Source organism: Fundulus heteroclitus, chromosome 15 (assembly GCF_011125445.2).
Source record: "Fundulus heteroclitus isolate FHET01 chromosome 15, MU-UCD_Fhet_4.1, whole genome shotgun sequence".
Lineage (NCBI taxonomy): Eukaryota > Metazoa > Chordata > Actinopteri > Cyprinodontiformes > Fundulidae > Fundulus > Fundulus heteroclitus.
The window spans coordinates 24,903,182-24,927,299 of NC_046375.1; the positions used below are offsets into that span (position 1 = coordinate 24,903,182).

The window sequence follows — 24,118 nt, forward strand, 5'->3', positions numbered from 1 at the left end:
AAAACAACAACAGTAAGAGGAGAAAAATGTATGGCATCATGTTCACAGACTGATTCTACAAGGATAACCTGCTATTCATATGGATCATACTTTTACACTTGCCACCTAGTTATTGACGTCAGTGATAAGCAGCCCTACCTCACAACGAGAACTTAAACCAGTGGATTATCACAAAGCTACATCTGATTGTTGTCGGTCAGAGGAATCCCTCAGGTGGAAGACGCAGTAAGACATGGACAGAAGGATGATATCATGATCACTTATGCTAAAAGTTACATACCCCGAGTTTTAAAAAGAGACTGTAGGGCCCATTGTAAAAAGCTTTGTGCATTCAAGGTCAAGGTATCTTTGTTTAGTCAGCCTGTTCTTTTTGCCCTCAAGCATTAACAGCAATTTGAGGATCTGTGCATCCATAAAGAGCTGTTCGGTGCAGGGCTAGCATTAATGTCACAATGACATTATATGATCGGCTCCAGATGACGGGTGGCTTTACACGGCTGTTTTATTTTGGATCACAGTGTTGTGGCCACAGCGGACAGCGAAATTACATCGATTAATTACACGAGAAATGCTTTAGAAATATGATTTGGAGAAAGTAAAAATATTACCTCTGTATCACGAGCAACGATGTAACCACCTGAGCCTCGTGGCCGTGGGATGCTTACGGGCATTGAGTTCAATTCTGTTTGAATCAATCTTGTCACATTTATACCAAATTTGTTTAAAAGTATCTAAACCAGCTAAACTTTCCATCAAAATGTTCCCACACTTTAAAGGCCCTGTAGTAAAATGAGAATGTTTTCTCCTACTCTGAAGAATAGAGAGAGACAATGCCCCCCCCCCCCCAACCTATTGATATAGATGGTCCCTAACATATTTTTCCCTTGCTTAAAAAAAGAGAGACATGGTTAGGCGTGTGGACCAGAGCCCCACCTACATTCTCATTAAGCTAGCACTGTTTTAAAACTATGTAGCAAGCTATGAACAGCAGACTGAACACATTCCTTGAGGTAGCCAGCTATTATCAGCTGGTTGGACTCTGTGGGTCACTCCCAGTTCTATTATAAGCAGAAGAACAAAAACCTAAAGTAGTCTGCGCAATAAACAGAAGCTTCTTCAAAAACTGCTTTACTGTTATTTGCAAATTTAAAATGCAATGCTTATTTCATGTTTTGAATGATTGCTCCAACACCAGTTTTGTTTACATGCACATAGTTTCACGATTGGATTAAAACGTATTCAGATTTAATGATTGGATTGTACCGTTTATATGGGCACACGATCAATTAATACGATCATAATGTGTGTTTATATGCACCTGGCTTTATTCAGAATATAATCACCGTGACATGCGCAGTTATCAAATTCCCCTTAAAAAAAAAAAAAGTTCAGAAAGAGTACTTCCGTCTTTGCTAAACTACCAAAATAGTAATTTGACCAGTATTACATGAGTTTGTTTGTTTTACGAGACTCAAGGCTGGACTTGCACGATTATGGTTGAGTCGTTACTGAGTAAGCAACAATTTTGAGCTCTTTTATTTATTTATTTTTTGAACAAAGGTATCAGGGGCCCTGACAGTTTTGCTTCCCGACATTTTTCCGCCAATGCAGAAATATGTCAAGTTTACGTCAGGCACACATGCGCACTCGGGTCAGTTTGCCTCATTCTGAATAACTTGAGCCTGACAGGTGTCTATACGCACGTCGATCGGTCATTCAGAATACAATTTCATTCCGATTGAGCTTAATCCGATCATCATATTCCCATCGGCTCGTTTACATGATGCACTTTTATTCCGATCGACTGTTTATTACGATTACTTTTGTCCATGTAAACATAGCCGATACGGCTGTACGGCTGTACCAACTAACAAGTCTATGTATTAAACAGTTTGACTGGTACTTAATGCTATGGTGAAATTTCTGAAAGTTTTTGGTAAAACTAGTAGGATTATATAAACTCTAAAATAAATAATACATTTTGATTATCTCCCAGCTGCAACTCTTTTCCCTTCCATGTGGAGGCAAACCCACTTTAAACATGTTACCAACGCCTAAAGGACGTATCTGATATATTAATTGTTACATAGTAAAAAATTGCAGACCTCTGCGATTTGGAAATTGCGTTTTTTAAAATTGCAATTATATTGGAAATGCGATTAATTGTGCAGCCCTAGTAGCTAATGTGTTCATTTGTTTAAATAGACATCTCTACATCCTTTTAAGAAAAATCCTATTGCTTGAGCAGACACCAACTACATTTCATTTCACCACTTTGGACTGAAACAGGAGCTGCATCCGAAAAGGTCTAATTGGTAAAAAAACTCTTCAGCCAAAGTCGGAGTCGGTCAGTGTTCGCCATGATAATTGCTGTCTGAATAGTACTGCCAGTAAGGAAGGAGGTAGAAAAAGGAGCCTGTATCCTTCCTCTCATAGTACCTTTAGCATAGGGAGCTTGTAATGTCCCTCACTGGCGCTAAGGAGCTGTAAGGAATCCCACAATCCTTTGTGTGAGATGATGTATAAGCACAGCCCATCGAAATTAACAAAGATGTTCGGAGAGAAGACTTTGTACTTCTTTTTCAGAAGGCTGTAGGCCCGGCTTCAACTAGCATCATCAATGTGCATTTCCGTCACGTAATGATGTATGAGTTAAAGGCTTCCCAAAATCGGCACAGCAGCCTGAAGCCAATTCCTCCCCACGATAGAGTTCTTACTGTTGAATTCATGAAAGGTCAAGGAACAGGAGCTAGGAGCTTTAATTAGATATTTTCGGACAAAGCCAGACTCTAATCTATGACTTGAGTACCTGAAATAGCTCTTGGTTTGAACAGCGACTGTCAACATAGTCATAAATAGATGTTTATTACATTGATAATAATCAAAATGTTATTTTAGCTACAGTGGAAATAATTTCTGTTTTTCTGTTTTTGTTTTACTCAAGGTCATTATACCATGTACGGTTGTCAAAATAATTTTTCTTGATATAATCCATACTAGAAAAATAAACCCAAATCAATACAAAACGGACCCATTAACAGTTGACTGGAAATTGTCGCACTACTTTCAGAAGCATTGTTGCAATAAGAGAGACACGCAGCCCCTTCCCTCCCTGCAGCTGCTCACCAGACCAAAACAATTGGCTGCTGCTGGAAGCTCTAAACTCTGCTAACATGGTGAGTACATCCAGAAAAAAAAAAACATATATGACCCTCTTTAGCCTACAAGGCAAACCAAAAAGGGTTGTTTTGAGATACTTTCCCAATGAGGCTGAAGCTAACGCTAACGCTACGTAGTTGACGTTCGACTGCAACTTAAAAGGTCAGTAAAGCTCCTGCATCTGCAACAGTGAAGTAGTAAACCTCCCAGACTACATAAGCTAACGCTAGCTGTTTAAATATTCGCTTCACGGACACCCAGTGACGGTACTCTGTAGCTGTACCTAGCAATGCTCTCTTCTCCTGTTGTACAAATTAACAGGAAAATTAAAAAAAATATATATTTTTCATTAATACATTTTTTATGACAGATTTTTCTAAAGGAAGGCTGAATTGTTCCCTACTCATTGGCTTTGCTCTAATTAAGGGAATTAAAATGCTGTCATATTTTAATTATTCAAAATGTTCTCTCCCAACTTGAAAGGACCCTGGTATTGAGTATATTTCTTAGTATGGGTATTGAGTTTGAAATGTTGGCATACCAATGTCAGCCTAAGCCTCGTCCCACGTAAAGATAAAAAAAAAAAAAACACATGCAATTACAGGTTTTCTTTGTAACCCTTTAAAGCTCTATACAGTCAATGTCCTACTGAGTCAGTTCAACAGCTAATAATAAAATGCTCCCTTGATCCAAACTGAAAAAGAGGGGGGTCCGTCAGTATTGACACAATTATTTGTGTCATTTTGGACATAACCATGCTATGCAATAATACATCAATTGGATGTGATTAAAGCATAGTTTAATGCACTTGCAAAATAAAATTAAAATTACAATGGTGTATATTGTGTGTGTTGTAATGTTTCTGTGTGCTCACCTGGTGGTTTTTAAGTCAAACCACTATAACAGAATGAAACCCAAAAACAACAATGACCAATATAACTTATGTTTGGAAATATCTTGGAAAATGTCTGGGAAGCCATAAAAAACTAACAAAAAACAAAAACAAAAAAACTGCTGTGTGAGTGAAAGAAGCTCAGCCAGAGTTATAGTATATTTTGCTCCATCCACTGCCCAGGTCATTAATAACAGAAACTTAAACCCAAATTTGTTTTAATGTTAGCAAAACCTTCCCGAGAGACATTAGACAAAAATAAAAAGAGGAAGAGGCACATATATGTAAGAGCTACCTGAAGGAATACCTTTCAACTACATATGAAGACATTTCTGAATTATTCAGGCAGCAGGAGAGAGCATGACTTTCAACAGACACCAGGAAGGCTGAACTAAAAGCCAAAAAGTTGCTCTAGTTTATTGAAAACGGCTGGTTTTAGATATGTTAGCCTTTCGCAAATATTATTGTTAAGGCTACAATTAATGCAGTATGAAACTACAAACTCTGTATATGAAATTGCAATATTACTGTAAAATGTTGAGAAGAAGATGATTATGATACAGATTAACTGATCCCTTTCAGTTTCCTCTATCCTCTTCATCATGATTACTACTCTTGGTCCCCTACATCTATATCAGGAATGGGCATAAAAAGACAGCAAAGCCATTGGACCAGGCACATTATTGTCAAGTTGCATACAAATAGTTGACTGGATTGCAATACAGAACCCATTGATATTGCAATGATGATCTTTTTTATGAGTTTTTTTTTTTGGCACTAGTGGCTTGTTTTTCATACAGTGGGCTGACAGGAAAGAGGGTACGAGAGAGGGGTGAAGACATGCGGCAAAGGACCACAGGTTGGAGTCGAAACCGTGTCGGTTTCGACTCTGAGGACTAAGACCTCCGTATATGGGTCATGCGCGCCAACCACTGCGCCACCGAAGCGCGCCCACAATGATGATTTTTAAGGCATACATTGTGCAGCCCTGGTTAACGATCGGTAACTGGAATAGGGGCTTGTAAATGTCAACTCTGAGAATTTTTTCTTCGTTTTAAAAATAGTAGCTATGTTTCCATCCAATTGTCATGTATATTTTGAGCGAACTTTTAAAAGGTCGCAAAAAAGAAAATGCAAATTAGGCGTGTTTCCATGCACTGGTTTGAAGCGAATTAACTAGGCTAGGCAAAGCGTAATTTTGTCACAGGTTGAGGTTAGGCATGGCTGGAACAAACAGGAAGTAGAGGTGCAAACTAGCATGGGACACATATCTGAGAAAAAAGGAGAGAGGTTTTCAAGAATGTGTTGCTATCGGTTAAGTTGCAATTGTTCTGCCATGTCAACAAGTATTGGTGATGTTACAGGCTGTCTGGAGACGTAGAGAAAAATGCATTTCTATGCACCTTATGGGAATATTCGGGAAGACGGCGACAGCAGAAACAGCGGATCAGTCATGAGGTAACGGTTTGCTATATCAGAACTTATTCGGCAACAATATGTTTCAGTCTCCCTTGTCACTCTTTTTTCGGAAAGCACACAATCGTTTCAGGCAAGCGTAAAAAGTTTTTGTGAAATTAAGGAGACTATTTTGAATTTTGCCATTTCCATCAACCTTTTCTAATGGTAAATGGATTGAACTTATATAGCACTTTTCCAGTCATGCTGACCACCTAAAGCGCTGTACACTAGAGCCACATTCACCCAATCGCACACAGATTCATACGCCGATACGCAGCCCAGTAAGCAACTTGAGTTTAAGTGCCTTGCCCAGGGGCACATCGACATGTGACAAAGGTGAAGCTGGAATCAAACTCACAGCCTTCCGATTGCAAGACGACTACTCAACCCATCAAGCCACAGTCTCCCACTGAGATACTTCAAAATGCACATAAAAAAGTTGATGGAAACGGGGCTAGTGAAGCCCTAATTTACAGCGACTGCCTTAGCATATACGACGTGACAGCAGCTCAGCTTCTAATTTGAATAATTAATGCTGATGGCAAAAGGTTTCAAAAACATAATAAATCTGAAATTTGGCAGAATTGGCAAGCAAAGGTGTAGAAAACCAAAGTCGGAAATTGGCCACAATATTCTGATCGCTGCTCCTCGTCGCTTCATTATTCTCATATCACTAAAACTGAGAAGAAGTTACCTAAGATCCATTTGGCAACTAGGCATGCGCAACAGCCCGGAAATTACACAGAAACAGCCAAACTGGCGTTAGCCCTGCTGCATCCATTTTTAAAATCCCTTTGCTGTTTTGACTGGCCAGGCCAGCAGCCCCCTGAATTGGGTTAGGGGAGCTGCGTCTCCCTCAGGCTCTCCATGCGACAGCAGGGCGTGCTGGGAGGGGAGGGGGGCGTCTGAGCTCAGCTTGTGGGGAGGTTGGCTGAGTTTTACCCTAATATGGACACAGGCCAGGGGGTGGATGGAGGGGTGGGGGGTGTTGTTGGGAGGCAGGAGAGAGGGCAGACTGGGTGGAGAAGGAGAAACCTGCCCAGTGCCACCACAATGGCAGTCATGCTTCCCGCTGCTGTTTCACTGATACTTTTAATCCCACTTCATATAACAGTGCGGGATTTAACCGCTGCGGTCCACTGACCGTGGTGCAAACACTCGATTCCCACTGAAAAACTCCTCAGAAGTCAGCGCTGCGTCGTGTGTCAGTTCATTGCTGCTGTTGCCTTCTTAAAAGCTCCCACTCAGAAACAATGCAGCACATAGCTCACATACACAGCTACACAGTTACTTGTGACACTGAAGTGAAGGATGGAGTCTCCTCCTCCTCCTCCTCCTCCTCCTCCTCCTCCTCACAGCAGCACTCCACTCTGTTAAACCGCTGGCTCTGCGTGCCCTTCGGTTCAGCCAGCTGGGCCTGCTGCCTAATTTTTTTTTACACTTGCTCAATACAAACTCACCACAATCCCTTCATCACATCTGGCCTCCGGCGCAGTGGGACAAAACCCTCACAGTGGTCGGCTGGATGAGAAAGCGCGGCGGCGTCAATGGTCCCAGTGATGAACTTAGAGCGCCTCTTGTCAACCCCGGGAACGGAGAACGTGGGATTAAGAGAGACCGGCGAGCCATTGGAAACTGTGAAAAGCGCACAATATAGGAAGGCAAAGAAATCAAGGCAGTAGGAAAGCGAAGGCAAGGCCGGTGGTATTTAAAGAAGAGAAGGAAGAGGAGGCCCGAGTAGTTGTCTGGATACTACTGGCGGCTACCATGTAGAGAGAGGGACTCCAGGCCCAGAAATTCCTCCTACGTCTCTGTTCAATGCCACTTCTGTTCTGCCAAGTCCGGCATGTCAACAGCAGCGCAGATACAAAGGGAGCCATGTCCGCGTGAGACTGGCTCTTGTGTGAAACCTCTGTCAGCACGTGTGTACGGGACAGCGTTAAGCAGTCGCCACCTATGAGATCTTTCTCTGAAGGAGGTCAGAATCGCATCAGTCCTGATGTGCAGGCTAACCTGAGTATACGGTGGCCAGAACGTTTACCGGCTGCCTACTAACAATGTCTTTTACTGCAGTAGCGAGGAATGCGATCTTTAAGCACAATTAATTCAGTAGGGGAAAATCCCACGTTGGAAACAATTGTCCTGAACAAAATCCCTGCTCTGGCGATTTTTGGTTTCTTTGCCAATTCCTACTAAATAAATAAAACTGAAGCGTTTTTTTGTATACTTTTTTTTTTATTTCTGTGTCCCAGGGGGGTGATTGTGACAAAGACCCACTGGAGGTAGGGGTAGGATGGTAAGGGAGCGCACCGCTGCAAAGGCTGGCATCTAGGGGCCACAGAGTCTCTATAACGACCATCAGATGCTATCTACAGTCCAGCCAGCTTTCTGAGAAGCATGCCAGGAAAAAAAGTCCTTTCTGTCCTATTATACCAAAGGTAAATGTTGTGTTTGCTGAACTTTACTGGAGCTTTAATGGGAGTCATGTACTCCTGTGAAGTGACACCAGTGTTTCCCCTACCACTCAACAAGGGGGGCGCCCCGCCAACAAAACTGCCTGACCCCCAAAAAGGTCAGGAGGGCATGTAGTAAATTATTATACGTCTGTGTGTGTTCACGGTTCATTTTATTAAAATTTGCCTTTCTAAATAGTACCAGATCGCATCGTGAGTTATTGCCGTCTCTAGGCAGGATTTAACCGCTGCGGTTAAACCGCTAGAGCTAAATTTTACGAGCGTGTACGCAACGTCACTATAAACGGCACGGCGGGAAGAAGTCTCCGAGGCAGCTGCGCCTCACAAGCTCCTGCAGCCTCTCTACACCACGGACTGACAGGTGTGGGGTGGGTGCCTGCTGTGGGAAATGTAAGAACTGGTCAAAACAAATAGCCAATAAGTGCGCTTGACTACGAAGTTCAAGATGTCCGCTGAGGGTCAGCGAGATGCGCAGTACAACCAAGTGTGCAGCTGCCTATAGATTCCCTATAAGAAAAGAAAATCTGTCTTCCCTGTTTACCTGATGACGGGAACCAGAAATCATTTGGAATCATTACGCGCTGGAACCCGTTTCAAAATCGTGCCGTTGTAAGACAAAACATTTGCTGTTGTGTAAAGTGACAGTACAAACGCAACTGCTCTGTTTTCACCAGAAAGCACCGTTGTGTAAACAGAGCCTCAATCTCTCTACCTTTAACTCTACAGACTCCTTAGATCTAAAAACTTCCTGCACTTGTCTGATAGATATTTTGCACTACCCCCCAACTCAGTGTGAGGGAGGGTTCTCAGCATAAAGCTGCATGAAGAGCAGCATTTGCAGCCAGTAGTTCTCCTTACTGAGGACCTTGCCTTGACTTACATTAATTTTCAACCCTTTCTATGGCCTTACCGTGACCCTAACCTAACCCATACCAGTATATGGCCTGAACCTAGTTGACACCTTAGTCCTAACCCTAACCCCTTGCCCAGAAAAAAGTGAGGACCAAAAAAAAAAAAATAGGTCCTAACTTTAAGAGTAAAATGTGCAAAAAAATTTCTCACTCAGCTCCAAGTACACACACACATACACACTGTGTACTACACATGCATCTCTCTTGAACACGCACATGATACAAATAAGGAACGCATGGTTGATGTTATTGTCTTAGTAAATGTCTTCTTTTTTTGCCTGGATTATTATCCTAAAGCCATCAAAGTCTGTTTTAGAAGATAGTTATGAGCATTTTATGCTCATGCCTCAACTTTTTGGTCTATGCTACAAAATTATCCATCTCTTAGTACCAGTCCTAGGAGCTAAAAAGTTCACGAACATGTTGTTAACAAAAAACAAAACAAAAAAACAGTGTCAATAAATTAATTCAGCACTGGATGAATCATAACTGATCTTGCACATTATGTACTTATTAAATTAATAATTTCTAAATACTACTACTACTACTACTACTACTAAAAAAAATCATAATGTTGAGCCAAAAATCAAGCCATAAAATTGTCAACTTTCATAGTCTCCAAACATAATTGGAAAATCGCAGTAAAAGAATCCTACAGAAAACATAGACATCAAAAGATTTTATAGAAGGCAAGGTGCTTCAAATTAAAGCTGGTAACGCCAGTCAAAATCTAACATCCATCAGTTTGAAGTGTTGAAATGTATTAGATTTTGCATCCAGGTCTATGTAACCAGTCCATTGGTTGGTGCAGCAAAGACAACCGTTTAAAGCTGCAGAAAATTGTCTCCAAGTTACTGTAGAAAATAAACCAAATTGCACATTTAGTGGGGGAGGAGAATGGAGGTGGTTCTTTTCAAAACAAACCAAGTCACCACTTTCCACAAACACTGGCTCTTACTGTCAGGTCACTGTAATGGCCACATGTTTAAAACACACGAGCACGCACAGGTTTTGGGTCGGCTGGTGTAAATTTAGCATTCCCGCCTGGGCAGCCACCTATACTTTGTTACAAAACGAGGAGCTTGCACAAGGTGCACACGGAACACAATGTGAAAAAAAAAAAAAAAAAAAAAAGGAACTACTGTGGAATACTGAGTACAAATAATGATTTATAGCAGGCTCAGTGTTTGCCAAGTTGAGATGCAACTCATTTCAGGAACCACCTTTACTCCCAATACACACCTATTAATGCAGGATGAATGCAAGTCCAGTTCGGATGCGACTTGTACCAATAGCTTTGAAGGATTGCCTCACAAAAGCCCACTTTCAAAACCGTTTGTCCATCCCGATCTGTTGTCATTTTGTTCCGTCACATCTTGCTAAAGTGTGAATCACAGCCTACATGTCATAATATTACATCGCAGACATTCATGCAGAAGAGACATGTAAAAAAAAAATTTGTTTAATGTGAAAACTACCTGAAAAGAGTCAGGCTGATAAGTCCTGTCAAGGACTAGAGTCTAAACTATGATGCATATTACTGCACGATAGCTAGCTTTTCGACTCACATCTATGCACTAAACGGGCAATTTGATAAGATAAACACAGAAGTGGAAATCACAGAGCAGAAGTGACACACCTTCTGCTGCGTAAATAACATGCACACAAAAAAAAAAAAGAGAGAGCAAAACCGTAGTGTGCAGCGCCGACGATTTGGGCAAGACAGAAATGCAAAGCATGCTTAGATAAACATCATTTAAACCCCGATAACTGTCTAATCAAGCTTTTCCTCCTGCAGCACATTTCCCATGGCTTTCCAAGTTTCCACTGACCCAGAAGCCCGACGCTCTGGGCATTTACGTACCAGCTGCCAAAGCAGGAGGTTTGCACGAATCAAGCGGGCATATGGATAGCGTTCCTGCCACCACTGAGGGTTTAGAAACAGTATTAGTGCTCCGGCAGGATGTAGAGAGGGTGACTTTAGTCTCAGACGTGGACTTGAGCCCTCAAACCAAATACTTCACACACGACTGGGACTGGTGCTGCAGAGACGGAAACTTGACTTAGACTTTGAACGGGTGCTTTCAATTTATCACCCAGAGATCTTGGCAAACTATGAGCTGTTAATGCTAGGGATTAGAAGTAAATGCGGTTAATTAAAAAAAATACGAGTTAATAAGAGGCTTTGTCATTAATAAGCCTACATTGTTTTCTCTGGGTAACCTCTGCAGAATTCAACTCAATTGAATTTTATTTATATAGCGCCAATTCATGAAACATGTCACCTCAAGGCACTTTACAAAGTCAAATTCAATCAGATTATACAGATTAGTGAAAAAATGTCCTATGTAAGGGAACCCAGTTGATTGCATCTTTAGTAGAAGCCAGAATTGTTTAAATGTGTTGCTGCACTTTCCTGGAGTGTTTTTATTACCCCTCAACTTCTCAGCGACTTATGTGGACCTATTTAATGTTGCTCACAGCGTCAGTGATTGACAGGTAATGCCACGGTGGAATGCCACGTTGAGCTACAGCCACAGCACTGGGCAGCTCTCTGTTAAAGGCGAGGGACAAACTGGGAGGAAAGAGGCTTTTCGATTTGTGACTGCTGAGTTATAACCCCCACAGAGGGCTTTTTCGTTTTCGTTGGCCTGCTTTTATGGGACAAGCCTTTCTGATATGAGCTGCTCGGTCTGCCGGTCGGCCCTGTGGCGCTCCTTCACGAGTTAACAGGTCCACACCGTGTCCTGCATGCACTAAAAAGGAAATAAAAGTAAGTAACATTTTCTTGAAATTAGTTTTTTCCCCTTGATTTGAGCAGCTAAATAAGCCTATTTGCCAATGGATTGAGTATTTTACCCCTACAATAAGATAATTAGATATCCTGCACTTGAAATGAGATGATGGAGATGAGTTGTTCCTATTTTAAGTGCAAAAGTCTTATTCCATTGGCAAATACTCTTATTTAGCTGCTGAAATCAAGGAAAAATACACTAATTTCAAGAACATTTTACTTACTTTTAGTTCCCTTTTTGCAGTGTGGTGCTGAACCACCAGCCCACCGGGAAAACCCCCTCTAGTCCCTGTCTGCCACTGCATTAACACTGCAGTGAAACCATTTCCTTTATTTACATTTGCATCGTCCGGCTTTCGTGAATCACCCGAAACTGTCGCTCATGAACCAAGTGGCCAGGGCAGCTGATCGATTCAGTGGATTCTCAGAATCGATATTAAATTGGGAAAATTTCATTTCAATGCATTGATGAATCGATACGTTTGCCCACCCCTAATTAGTACCTCATCCCCCAATTTGTACCAAAAGGCAAAAAAAAAAAAAAAAACCTGAAAACTTTAGTTCAACTTACTTTCACTCCTGTTATACAGAACATTATGTGTTGCATTCACTTGCACACTTTAAAGTAAAAGCCCGTCCTGTATGGTTTGTTAAGAAATGAAAAGTTCTCCCTCATTGGCTCGTTATATTGCACTAAAAAAGCTAATTAAGATTCCTGATAGAGCAGATATTGCTTTAATCAATTTCCAAAATATGCTGCAGGCTCAGTCAGATGTTTACAGTAATATGACCGTGTGTAAAATTGGGCCAGAGGAGAAAATAGTCAATGATATGATTTCTTACCCTACAGTTCAATTTAATTCAACTTTATTTATATAGCGTCAACTCACGACACATCATCTTAAGGAACTTTACAAAGTCAAATTCAATCAAATCATCCAGCCCTATTGGTCAAAAAGTTTCCTCTCTAAGGAAACTCAGTATATTGCATCAAGTCTTGACAAGCAGCATTCACTCCTCCTGAAAGAAGGTAAAGCCACAGGGAGAGTCGTCTGCATTGTCCATGGCTTTGCAGCAATCCCTCATACTGAGCAAGCATGAAGCGACAGTGGAGAGGAAAACTCCCCTTTAACAGGGAGGAGAACCTCCAGCAGAACCAGAACCAGTATGAACGGTCATCTGCCTCGACCGACTGGGGGTTACAGAAGACAGAGCAGAGACACAAACAACAGAAGCACACATTGATCTACATTATATGGTAACAGTGGATGAGCCGTCTTCCATGGATGATGTCACAGCTAACAGAACACCAGACCAGGTGTACCTACTATGAGAAGAAAAATTACATAACAAAAAGTTAAAAGTTGAAATAACAACAAACAATGCAAATTGGAGAACAGTAGGAGAACTCAGCAGAGTGAGAGAAATAGACCCTGATGTCCTCCAGCAGCCTAAGCCTATTGCAGCATAACTATAGAGGTAGCTCAGGGTAACATGAGCCACTCTAACTATAAGCTTTGTCAAAAAGGAAAGTTTTAAGATTAGTCTTAAAAGTAGACTAGACTGATATAGAGTGATGACCTGTCCAAAGGGTGCCCCGCGTCTCGCCCAATGTCTACTGGAGAAAGGCAGCGCACCATCCACCCCCCCCCCCCCCGTGCAGTCCAGCAAGGCTAGCTAGGTGGGTAAAAACAATGGATGCACGGACGTGTTCAACTTTCCGGACAGCAGATTTGACTTGGACAGCGTGAAACAAACCTTTTAGGAAGATAAACAAGAAACGTTCTTAGCTTTAAAGTGTCCAAAATAAGACAAAAACCCCAAAACTTTCCCTTCAAAACTATTATGGCAACGAGCCACAGAAATCAGAAGCAAGGCATTAACAGCTGAGCGGCCGTCTGAGCCTAGGACAGCCAGGCGGGGTTCGCTGAAGCAGTGCAGCAGACTACCAGAGAAGTGGCTGCCGACCCGACAGGATGTGAGCATAAAAAGTGAAACGTGAGTGGGAAGTGTGCAGGGTCACAAGTCAGCACGGTTGTACACACACACACACACACACACACACACTTGTTCTCACCGACAAATAAAGGGCCGGGCAGACAGCTAGTTTGGGCTAAAACAGGAAGCCGGTGCTGGTACTCTACAACGACGCGGCCTTGGTCCACGACAGACGAATAACTCATTATTTTTGAGAGCAAACCTAACAGGAGGCGGCGAACGTTGGACCCTTCAGGCGTTTAAAGCTGTAAAACATTTATAAGACAACAAGCTTTTCTGAGTCAAATTGAAAGCCGCGCTGTTCTAGTCGAGAGGGACGACCTTGAATGAGTAGTTATGTGGAGCTCCAGTCAAAGCAGAGGTGAGGCGAGCAGATATATACGGCTGGCCCCTTTCTCTTTATATCAGCGGCAGAAAGAGAGACGCTGAGCAGAGCTGGAGTCGCATTTCCCAAATATGAAACGCTAGAAAGGATGCTGATCATGTCCTAAAGCCTTTCTCTTTACGTCTCCTTTCACACTTGTTCTGGTCTCCTTCTCTCGTGTCTGTTACACACACGCCCAAAATCTGTTAGCGGAGCATCTGAGGCTCTGCAGCGAGGGTGTTTTTTTTTTTTTTTTTCTTCCGTTTCCAGCCCAGATGGCAGCTTTGGCTGAGTCAGCAGTGATCGGTGGGCAATCTGAGACTGGACGAGTGGATGCTGACAAGCGGACGAAACGCAGAACAACAAGCCCAGAGTGGAGGAATCCAGGGCCGTACGGCTCTTTGCTAAAGTCAATTCATTTTCTACCATTTTTGGGACGTTACTCCCACAAATCCAAATGTATTTGTAGTTTGGATTCAGCCTCCCTGAGCCGGTGCACCAGCAGAATCATGTTTCTGGGAGCCGGTCTCTACCAGCTTTGCATACCTACACACCAAAAAAAACAATCAATGTCCCAAACCTTCTTGGCAAAACGGCTCAAGCTCAGACCCGGTCTGTGAACATTCATATTCCAGTCTCATCACAGCTTCTAAATGCAGACTTTAACGGGGCCATCCTGACACACAACAGCTCTGGCTGGAGGTTTGAGCATGATGCTGCCACTGCCGTGCCTCACCCTGAGGATGGCACATCCCTGGCCTAAACTTCCTTACAACTTTATTTTTTTTATCTGCCTGGCTGCCACAGGACCTGCCGGTTTACTGACGTTCTGCAACGGGCCTTCGGGGTCTTCGCAGGACAGCTGTGGTGACAATTACACCCAGTCAGGGGATGTTTGAAGACAATTGTTTAATGGTCTTTTAAGATTTTGCTTTGGCAAAAACACAAAATACAAATGTTTCAACTTCAGAGTAACAACTTTGTGCTGGTCTGTCACATGCAATTCAATTGTCTCTGCTGTGACAACATGTGTAAAAGCTAAAAGACCATGATTTACCTTTTAATGCACTGTATGACAGTTCGATTAGTAGAAATTCGGTCTTGACTTGGACAACTGCAGACCGTTTTATTCTATCTGTAATGTCTACAAAAGTGAATTGTGGACGTAATACAACCTATACAATTACGACAATACTGTGTTCGTGTAAACCTCCCCCAAAAACTTTAAATATCTCAAACCAGCAGTGAACACATATTGGTAAAACATACAGCTCTATTCACCAAATACTGAAATGGTTCAGGTTAATCGCCTTGGCTCACCACAAAAGAGGAACACTGCTTGGAGAAGGCCCTGAGCTGCTTATTCCACGTCGCATTTCCTTATTCAGCTGAAATCTTAAGGTATCACCCGGTGCTCAAATCCGGCTTTTCATACATTACTAGACTCTTTCAAATAAAAATTAAATAAATAAAACTTGCTGCCTCAAGCAGTTTCACTAGGAGTTTAGGAGCAGCCGCACTACAAATATCACATTTCTCTATCCAGCCTCTTTGGCGGTCTAAAGTAGCAGATTTCAGAAGTTAGATGCCTTCTTTGCAATCAGAACCAAATAGCTGCAGTGAAAGCTTCCCCCCCCCCACATCAGAGGGAAGTATCAACACCAGCTTGCTGTCCTCGTATCAGGTGCACGCCGCTTTCTGTCTCACATAAAAGTGACGGCTGGTTGATTTTTGCAGAAAACAGAAACAGAAAACAGCGTTATCTTTAATTTGCCTTCTTCTTTTCCTATTTTTTTTTTTTTTTGCAGCAGCAGCCAGTCTGTGGCAAAAAAAAAAAAAAAAAAAAAAAAAACACAACAACAACCAACTGCTACGAGATATTGTGCAGTGCAACAAACAGTCTTTCCTGTGCACTCGACTGAGGCAGGTTAAAGCCGCAGCGTGAAAAAAAACAAAACACGGCGCTGATCAACACCGAGTGAGAGACCATATCCTGTTTTTGTGTAACAGAAGAAAACCCTGCACAGCCAGAGCGCCAAAACGTGAAACCTGACATTTCTCAGGCGCGGAGCAGACGCCCCGGACCCCCACCAACACGTCGCACTCAGGCCCCGTCAAAGCAGAATTAGTTGACGACACGTTTTGAAGGCTCTCCCCCGGCAGGGGCAACGCTGCACGCTTGGTCAGCGGTGCCCCTGCGGCTGTGGGGGGGCATCCTGCCTGCCGGGGGCCCCTGCGTGCACACTGACGGGGCCCGGGCCATCCGAGCAAATGCCGGGAGACGCAACTAGGCTAATCTGTCCAACGGACATGCAAAAACACGCCGGCAGAGATCAGGTTTGTTCACAGCAGCCATTGTTCTGCATCTCAAAGCCCCCCCCCCTCTCGCTCTGAATTCAGCTGGCACGCCAGAAATGGTGCGAAAGCGGCCTGCCAGCCCTGGTCATAGGGAAAAAGCACACACACACACACACACAGGCTGTTGTTGCTGAGGAGTGCAGCTGTTGCTGTATGTCCTCTTGAATAAAAGGGCGCCAGTTCAGCCCAGCCAGACCAATCAGAGGGCACACACACACACACACACACACACACACACTCAGACTCCCAGAAACCCTGACGCTTTCAAAAGATGGCACCAGGGGTAGGTTGATTGAACACCCATTTGCCAATAAACAGAAGAAGAAGAAGGAAGTTGAACACCCACTGAGAAGGGGGGAGGGGGGGGCTGCTCACACCATCTAGTCTAGAGTACAGCTGAGATGTGACCTAAGGTCATCGCCATCACCTCAGAGACACAACATATAGGAGGTGCAAGACTTCCTCAACTAGTCAGTGAGTCAACAATGATGGCGATCACCCACGCAGGGCTGCAAACGGTGAAGCAAAAAGGGAAGCCATGACAGGTAGGCTTCGCGTGATTTGTGACGTTCACGTGGTCCGGCGGTGCAAAGTACTTCTCTATGAGGAGCCACCTGCCTGGGACTGGGTGATGCTGTCAGGGTCGTTAGGTGAAAGCAGGGTCGGTAAACTGTTGGAAGTCGTTAAATGCCCCCCACCCACCCCCACGCCGCCTGACCTAGCCGCTCCGGACCACAGCGCCACCGACACCTGGCTAAATAGTCACCGAGGGGAAGCGGGGCAGGCGAAGGTGGCGTCTGGCCGAAGAGTGCCGCGCTAAGTTTGCGGGCTAACGCAATGCTAGCTGTTAAGACAGTGCAGGGAGGGAAGTGGTCTGAACAGGGATGCCACACCGGGTCATTTCGCAGCTAAAGTGCGACGTAACGACAGCGCGCAGTTAACTCCTCCGCCCAGCAAGAACTGAAAGTTGTCCGGCTTTGTTAGCGCTTCCTCCCTGCGGTCACCCGCCGTCTGGGAGCCCGTTTGACAGTCCTTGACTTCTCGGCGACAAGTCTGCCCGGTTCTAACTCGAGGCAAGTCAAAAGTCCGATTAACGCGAGGTTAAGGCCGACTCACCTGTTGGTCCACTGGGTAGTATCTTCTCAGAAGTACGCAGGGAAGTGTAGATGGGGGTCTGCTCTGGTCAAGGAAGTTCACACTTCACACACACACCGACCTTTACAGCTCAGCCCGTCCCCAGCAGCAACAGACAACAACTAACTGTGTCCTCCTTCCCTCCCGCTGCTGGGCCCCCACCAGTGAACTAAACCCCGCCTCCTCCGTCAATGATTGGTCAGGTTATGGGACAGTACAAAACAGGCCAATTAGAATCCGGCTTTAGTTTTGTTTGCCCAATGGCTATGCATTAAATCATGTCCTGATTCCACTGCTCTGAGGAGCGTTTTAGGCATCCTAACATAAATAAGACTGACAGATCACGAACATAACGACACCATTTTCACTATAATAATAATAATAATAATAATAATTAATAATAATATATTAGTTTATACAATGTTCATGTGATATGTTATATTTGATCGTACTGTTATCAACATTCCCTTAAAATTCAATAAACCAAATTAAATTAATCTCACATTATATTCAATTTTATTAAATAAAATACACATTGTGTGTGTGTGTGTGTGTGTGTGTGTGTGTGTGTGTGTGTGTGTGTGTGTGTGTGTGTGTGTGTGTGTGTGTGTGTGTTTCGGGGTGGGGGTCGGAGGCCTTGTTATTGGATGAAAGGTGGGGTACACCCTGGACAGGTTGGAGAAACCTCACACATGCACAGGGACAACATGACATGACGGGAAAAAATGCCGGGATTCCAACCGAGGACCATCTTGCTTCAAAGCAACATTGCAAGAACTGCCACTGGATGTGATTTAATTGAATATAGGATCCATCCAGCACAGCCGTCCACTACTTACAATCCAGTTAGTGATGTTTGCCCTCAGTTCGGCTAAACAAAACTGGTTTGAAGCAGCAAGTGTTACATGACGTTGTGAAAAATAAAACTTTTTTGATTGACATCTACTTCAGGAAACTTGTCATTTTTAAAGAACCGCATTTTTGATTCTGTTTTTAGATTTCTAAATAAATAAATAAATAAAAAAAAATGTGTCGAAAACAGGATGGATACACTTCCTTCTACGGGATGTTGATATTTTTTGGAAAATGGTTTAAAACAAAAGCACATAGTTTCCTACTTAATGACAAAAATATAGTTCCAAATAGTATTAGTGGTATTCTGTTATGGAATTGCAATGCAATTATTCCATGAAACAAAGCAGAAAACTGCTAAAACCTGCATTTCTTGTTCTATCTATATTTTACAACTTACTTTTAACCAAATTTATCAGGAGCCAGGTCCAAAGAGCCCCTTGGGCCTTCAAGCTAATCCAAGCAATGAATACTACAAAAAGAACAAAAAGATTGCTCCATTTTTCACAAGACTGGAGAAGAAAATGCGAAATAGCAGCAAAAAGAAAAAAAAAAAACTAGCTCTGGAGTAAATCTAGACACAGAAACCAAGAGACAGGACAAACACATATTTGATTTATGATTTGGATAATAACATTAAGGGAAAAATTAACTGTTTCCTCTGTGGTATTTCAATCCAATTTACATGGGGTGTTCATGCAAAAAGGCTAATCGAAAAGGTTCTGGATTAATAACACTATAACTACCTTTTTGTTTAACGACTAAACCAACACCTTTAATCTTGAGAAAAGGGGTTAGTTCATAAAGCAAAATTTGAAGAGCTCTCCAGATCACACAGCGGTGTAATACTGTCCAAACCTGACCCCTGGCGGTGATTCCTTGCATTGCTGTGATTACCGCTGCAGTAGTGTGATCACAGTAGTGTGACGCTTCAGATCAAAGATTTTTCCTCACAAGCTCACACTGCAGTGAGATTAGGATCAAAAGCTGCTTTTTATCACGCCTTTCATTCACTGTGCAAACAGATGGCTTCTGCCGGTTCGAGCAAACACTGCGAGAACTACTTTATCAAAGCCGCATGTAAAGTGGAGGCTTTAAATCTCTTAATCCCACCAGACAGATGGGTTGAGAACAGTGATTAAATAATGTTGCGGTCACAACAGATATCCAGTCTACTGTGTTTTGACATTTTTTTGTTGCAAATAAGTAAACCTCTTTTTGCCTTAATATATAGTGTGCTGTGTTATATTTTCTGTCTTGTAGTAAAATAACAGAAATCAGCTGATACAATGAAAATGAATACTTCTGACACGAGACCTATTTTCCACACAGTTTAAGGTGTGAAAATAACAACATTAATGACATGCAGCGATTTCACAGCAAATGCCTCTCCAATTGAATGATTTGTTCTAACTCCTATCTGGAGTTATCTATCCATTGCATACTTTTACTGAATGTCATTCCCACAGTTCATGTCTGTTGAAAATGTAGACAAAAATGATTTTTCTGTTTCCATCTGGAGAACTATTGAGCATGCATTAACACGCTCCGCCTTTAGGTGGCAGCAACGCCCCACTTGGCTCTCGTGAGCCTGACTCGGCCTGTGTCTTCCAGTCCAAGGGAGTCCACCATAATGTTAACGATCTCGTCTTGATTTCACTCAGTGGTTGAGTTGACAGCACATGGGTGCATTTCTGTTGTTTTCTATGTATTTTCATTTGAAATATTTGTCATTGCATCACCTAAGAGGTCCTACAGGCATGAACTCCTACCAGGACAGTGCTGCCACTGTGGGTGGAGTTGATACCCAATGTCTGAGAGAATTGATTGCCCCTGTTACTAACACGTTAAACACCTAAGGATCTTAATATGGAACCTGGGGCAGCATAATCTTTTAGAAGTGCATTTGTTTGTGAATGTATATGTGCGTCTGTACTTGTGATTGCAGCTGAGTGAAGACATTTTTGTGCATATTAGTAGTAAAGTGAGGACCTTTTTTTGGTCCTCACTTTTTTCTTGGCTAGAGTTTAGGTTTAGGACTAAGGTGTCAATTAGGTTAAGGTTAGGTATATACAGGCGAAGATTAGGTTTAGAGTTAGCGTCAGGGTTAGGCCACAGAAAAGGTTGAAAATTAATGGAAGTCAAGGCAAGGTCTGTCAGCAGGAAGAGTCTGGAGGAATCCAGGCCAGCCAAGCAGGTAAGCCCACCGTCAGACTTCCAGGACCCAGAGACCTGCTGGACCAGCCAGAACCACAGGCACCAGTGGACCAAGGAAGGTGCAACTAGCCTCTAAACTGTCTGACCGGGCATAATCTAAGTCGCTTAACCCCCTTTCTAACTCCAGGCCCTATTTTACCCCACCGGTACCCTTGAAGCCCCCGCCCACTAAGCCCCATCCACTAAAACCCCTAGCAGCAGCCCATCAGTGCCAGCAGCCACAACTAGCACAACTCTGTTTGCGGTTTGCAGTCGTGCCATACTCTTCGCATTTTTGGTTGATCCTTTGAACCCTGCTTCAAACTTCTCCGCAACTTCTTCCTTGACCTGTCTGCTGTGTTCCTTGGTCTTTATCATGCGGCTTGTTCACCAGAGTTCTTTAAATGAGCTCTGAGGCCTTCCTAGAGGAGCTGCATTTATACCGAGTTTAAATCGCACACCTGAGAACAACGTCTACTTATTAGATAACTCCTGAGGACAGATGGTTGCTCTAGATCTTCTTCCTAAATTCATTGCATCTTTATGTATCAGAGGCTGGATACAAATGTCTGACACACTTTTCAGATTTTTGTCGGCAAAACATTTTTAAAACAACCTATCCTTTTTATTAACCACTTCACGTGGTGTACTACTTGGTCTTGGTTCAGCACATAAAATCCCAGTGAAAAACATTGACGTGTTGTACTTTCAATATCCCAAAAAATAAACAAAAGGTGTGAAGGAGTGCAGAAACGTACGGAAGGCACTGTCAATCAGTTTATTCATCTTGCACAATTTTGCAACAAATATACCAAGGCGCTTTGCAGGACAAAATTACACACAGCCCAGTTTGATCAGTTACTAGTTTAGTCAGATTCAGATATGAACCCTCTCAGAACATTTTGCATCCAATCCAAACATAAACCAGCAGGAAACCAGCAGATTGGCTCAAATCTTCCTTTTGATTCAGCCCTGATTCCAGAGCAAGCATGGGACCACAGTGGGAAGGGACCACTCCCTGTTAACAATAAATAACCTCTCGCAGAGCCAGACTCAGGATGGGTGGTCTACTGGCCACTATTTAAACAACAGTCTAGATGACGGACAGGAGGAGACTGTTTTCTGTGCGCATTAAATGTGTTTCCATTGCTATTCTCCACAGCGGACGGGCTCCCTTTTCTTAATTTGGTCCGGATGAACTCTGCATGCAGGCCAGTTGAACTCTTTTACCGCAAAGCCTCAACGTTTCAATGGACGAAGGTTAGAAGTTCGGGATTGACATATTAAAAGAAGCAAGGCCTTTCTTTGAAAGACATTATGAATCATTCAACTGGTCTCAGGGATGCCTTCGCAGATTTAGGAATTATTTATGACATGACGGAAAAAAGAGAAACCATCATCATGTTGTGATAAATAAGTAATCATGAGTAATTAGAGAAAATCTCAAGCAAGTCGCAGGGGGGTGAGAGGGTGGAGAGGTGGAGACAATAATCTTGCCCATCCACTAGTTTAGGGTTTAGGCAACCCAATTAAGGGTTGCCTAAACCCTAAATTGGGTTGTTTAGGATTAGGAAAGGTGGGGTTCAAGTTCTTACAATGCCACTTTCAAACATGAATCTAACTCTGATTACCTCTGATTATGATCCACAAAACAATAGATTCAGTTCTGATTAACCTTATTATTGTTATTGCTTTTATTTTATTTAGCTTTTTTTTGCATTGTGTGTGTTTTTTCGTTCAATTGCATTCTTTTTATCGCTGTTTTACACAGCTTGTCAACTGTCTTGCCTCACCATGGATTTCCATTTCAGTGGCTGTGGTCTATCTATTGCACAAGTTGAAAATCAAAAGGAGATCAAAAGTTAGGTCTGGGCAAGGACAGTGGTAGCCCGGAGCAAGGACATCCAACGCTTGGTTATTGTCTGTGTTAATCTACTCCCAGGACGGGGATTGAAATAAGCTTGATATGGGCGACTTCGCTGTTGTTAGCCAAAGGTGAATTAAGGTCCACACTTGGAGCATAACTGCCCCTCCCTCACCCCCCCAATAATATTAATATTGAAACTGTCGATATGAGAGCAAAAGTAAAAACAGAATCCCATGTTAGCGTGTCCCTCCTGTGCCTGCCCTTGGCACCCGGCGGAGCAGCAAACCACTCTTTCATCTCCTGATGTCCATACTTGGCTAAACGCCTGGACACTATGCTAATGGCAACATGCACCCGTTTCGATCCCTGTTTCTGGTTTCAAAAATGCACATGCGGTGCCTTTGCAAAAGTATTCACACGCCACTGAACATTTTCAGGGTTTACATTTCAGTGTATTTTAATGGGATGTAATGTGACAGTGCCTGAGCAGACGTGAGGATGCATGATTTTTAAATGTCATCACTGTAGTTCGATGAAAAGGCGCTCCTATTTCCTCACAACTCGCCTGCAGAGAGGTATTACCAAGTAAGAGCAAAATGTGGTTCCAAGCTGGTTTTTTGATTTATTGATTTGTATTTTCTTCTTTTTTTTATCACTGTGGAGCCATATGTTTAAACAAAATGTAAACATGATGACTGGTAAGTAATTATTCTTCAGTCCTTATTTGGCTCCCCCGCATGCTTGCTTGCAGTACTGTGGAGTCCTGACCTGATTTGCAGGCTATATGAACAAATAATGCATCAGTTAAGCTCCCAGTTAGTGGTGCTGTCTGCCATGGGTGATATGGCTCACCACCCTGGGCGTCACTCTATTGGGGCGTGGCTGGAGCAATTAAAAAACTATTATTATTATTATTGTGTTGCATTTAGAGTAAGCAGTGGAAGAATATACGGATTGCATAACGGAAACAACACAGACATTGGCATCCGATTCACGGCTTTTGATTCTAAGTCAAACTAGATACTGGTAGATACTCACAATTACAGTACAAGTCAGATCAGTGAAACAAGGTGAATGCTACCCCCCTTGCAGAACTAAACAGAGATGTAGTGTAAATTTGTACTTACCAAAAGCTCTTCATCCATGTATAGCCACATACCTTATTCATCTTTTGTCTTATCCTTTTCGTATTTGTCCAAGGAGAGGTGAAGAGTCTCGACATTGGCAGTTATTTCTCCAGCAGGAGCGTGATTGTTCCTGCTGCGGGGAGACTGCCAACTTGCAGCCCGCAGAGCTGGCTCTCAGTCTGACTCCTTTTTTGGAACTTCCATTACTACGCCATATTCCCTAAAACATTCAGCTGCTTCTTGTGGATTATCAAGTCTTTGTTTTTCCATCCTGTAGAAACAGCTTAAGTTTTACAGCTACAAACTACAAATATATTATTATTATTATTAATTTCATTTTGTTTCATACTATGCCTTCACAGTTTGTTGCATATATGTGTATGTGTGTGTGACTGTATATGTCATTTTATATAAGCATATTTGTAATGAAATAGAAAGAGACCTCAGGCAGAATAGCGCCTGTATCCAGTCAGGAGCTAATGGGGCTCTCAATCAAATCAAATCAAAATCAAATCTTCACTGCATTGATGCATA

The 24,118-nt window shown here is 42.8% G+C and overlaps 1 protein-coding gene across 3 annotated transcripts in view; it reads right to left on the reverse strand.

The window, feature by feature from the left end:
* Positions 1 to 17,696, reverse strand: part of fam49a (family with sequence similarity 49 member A) — a 42,617-nt gene extending 24,921 nt beyond the window's left edge. For 2 of the 3 annotated variants that reach the window (XM_036147068.1, XM_012878103.3), the window contains exon 1: positions 17,525 to 17,696. The gene's annotated coding sequence lies outside the window, so the exon portion shown is untranslated. The remainder of the gene's footprint in view (positions 1 to 17,524) is intronic. The other variant, XM_036147069.1, reaches the window with a different exon arrangement.
* Positions 17,697 to 24,118: the final 6,422 nt, after the last annotated feature.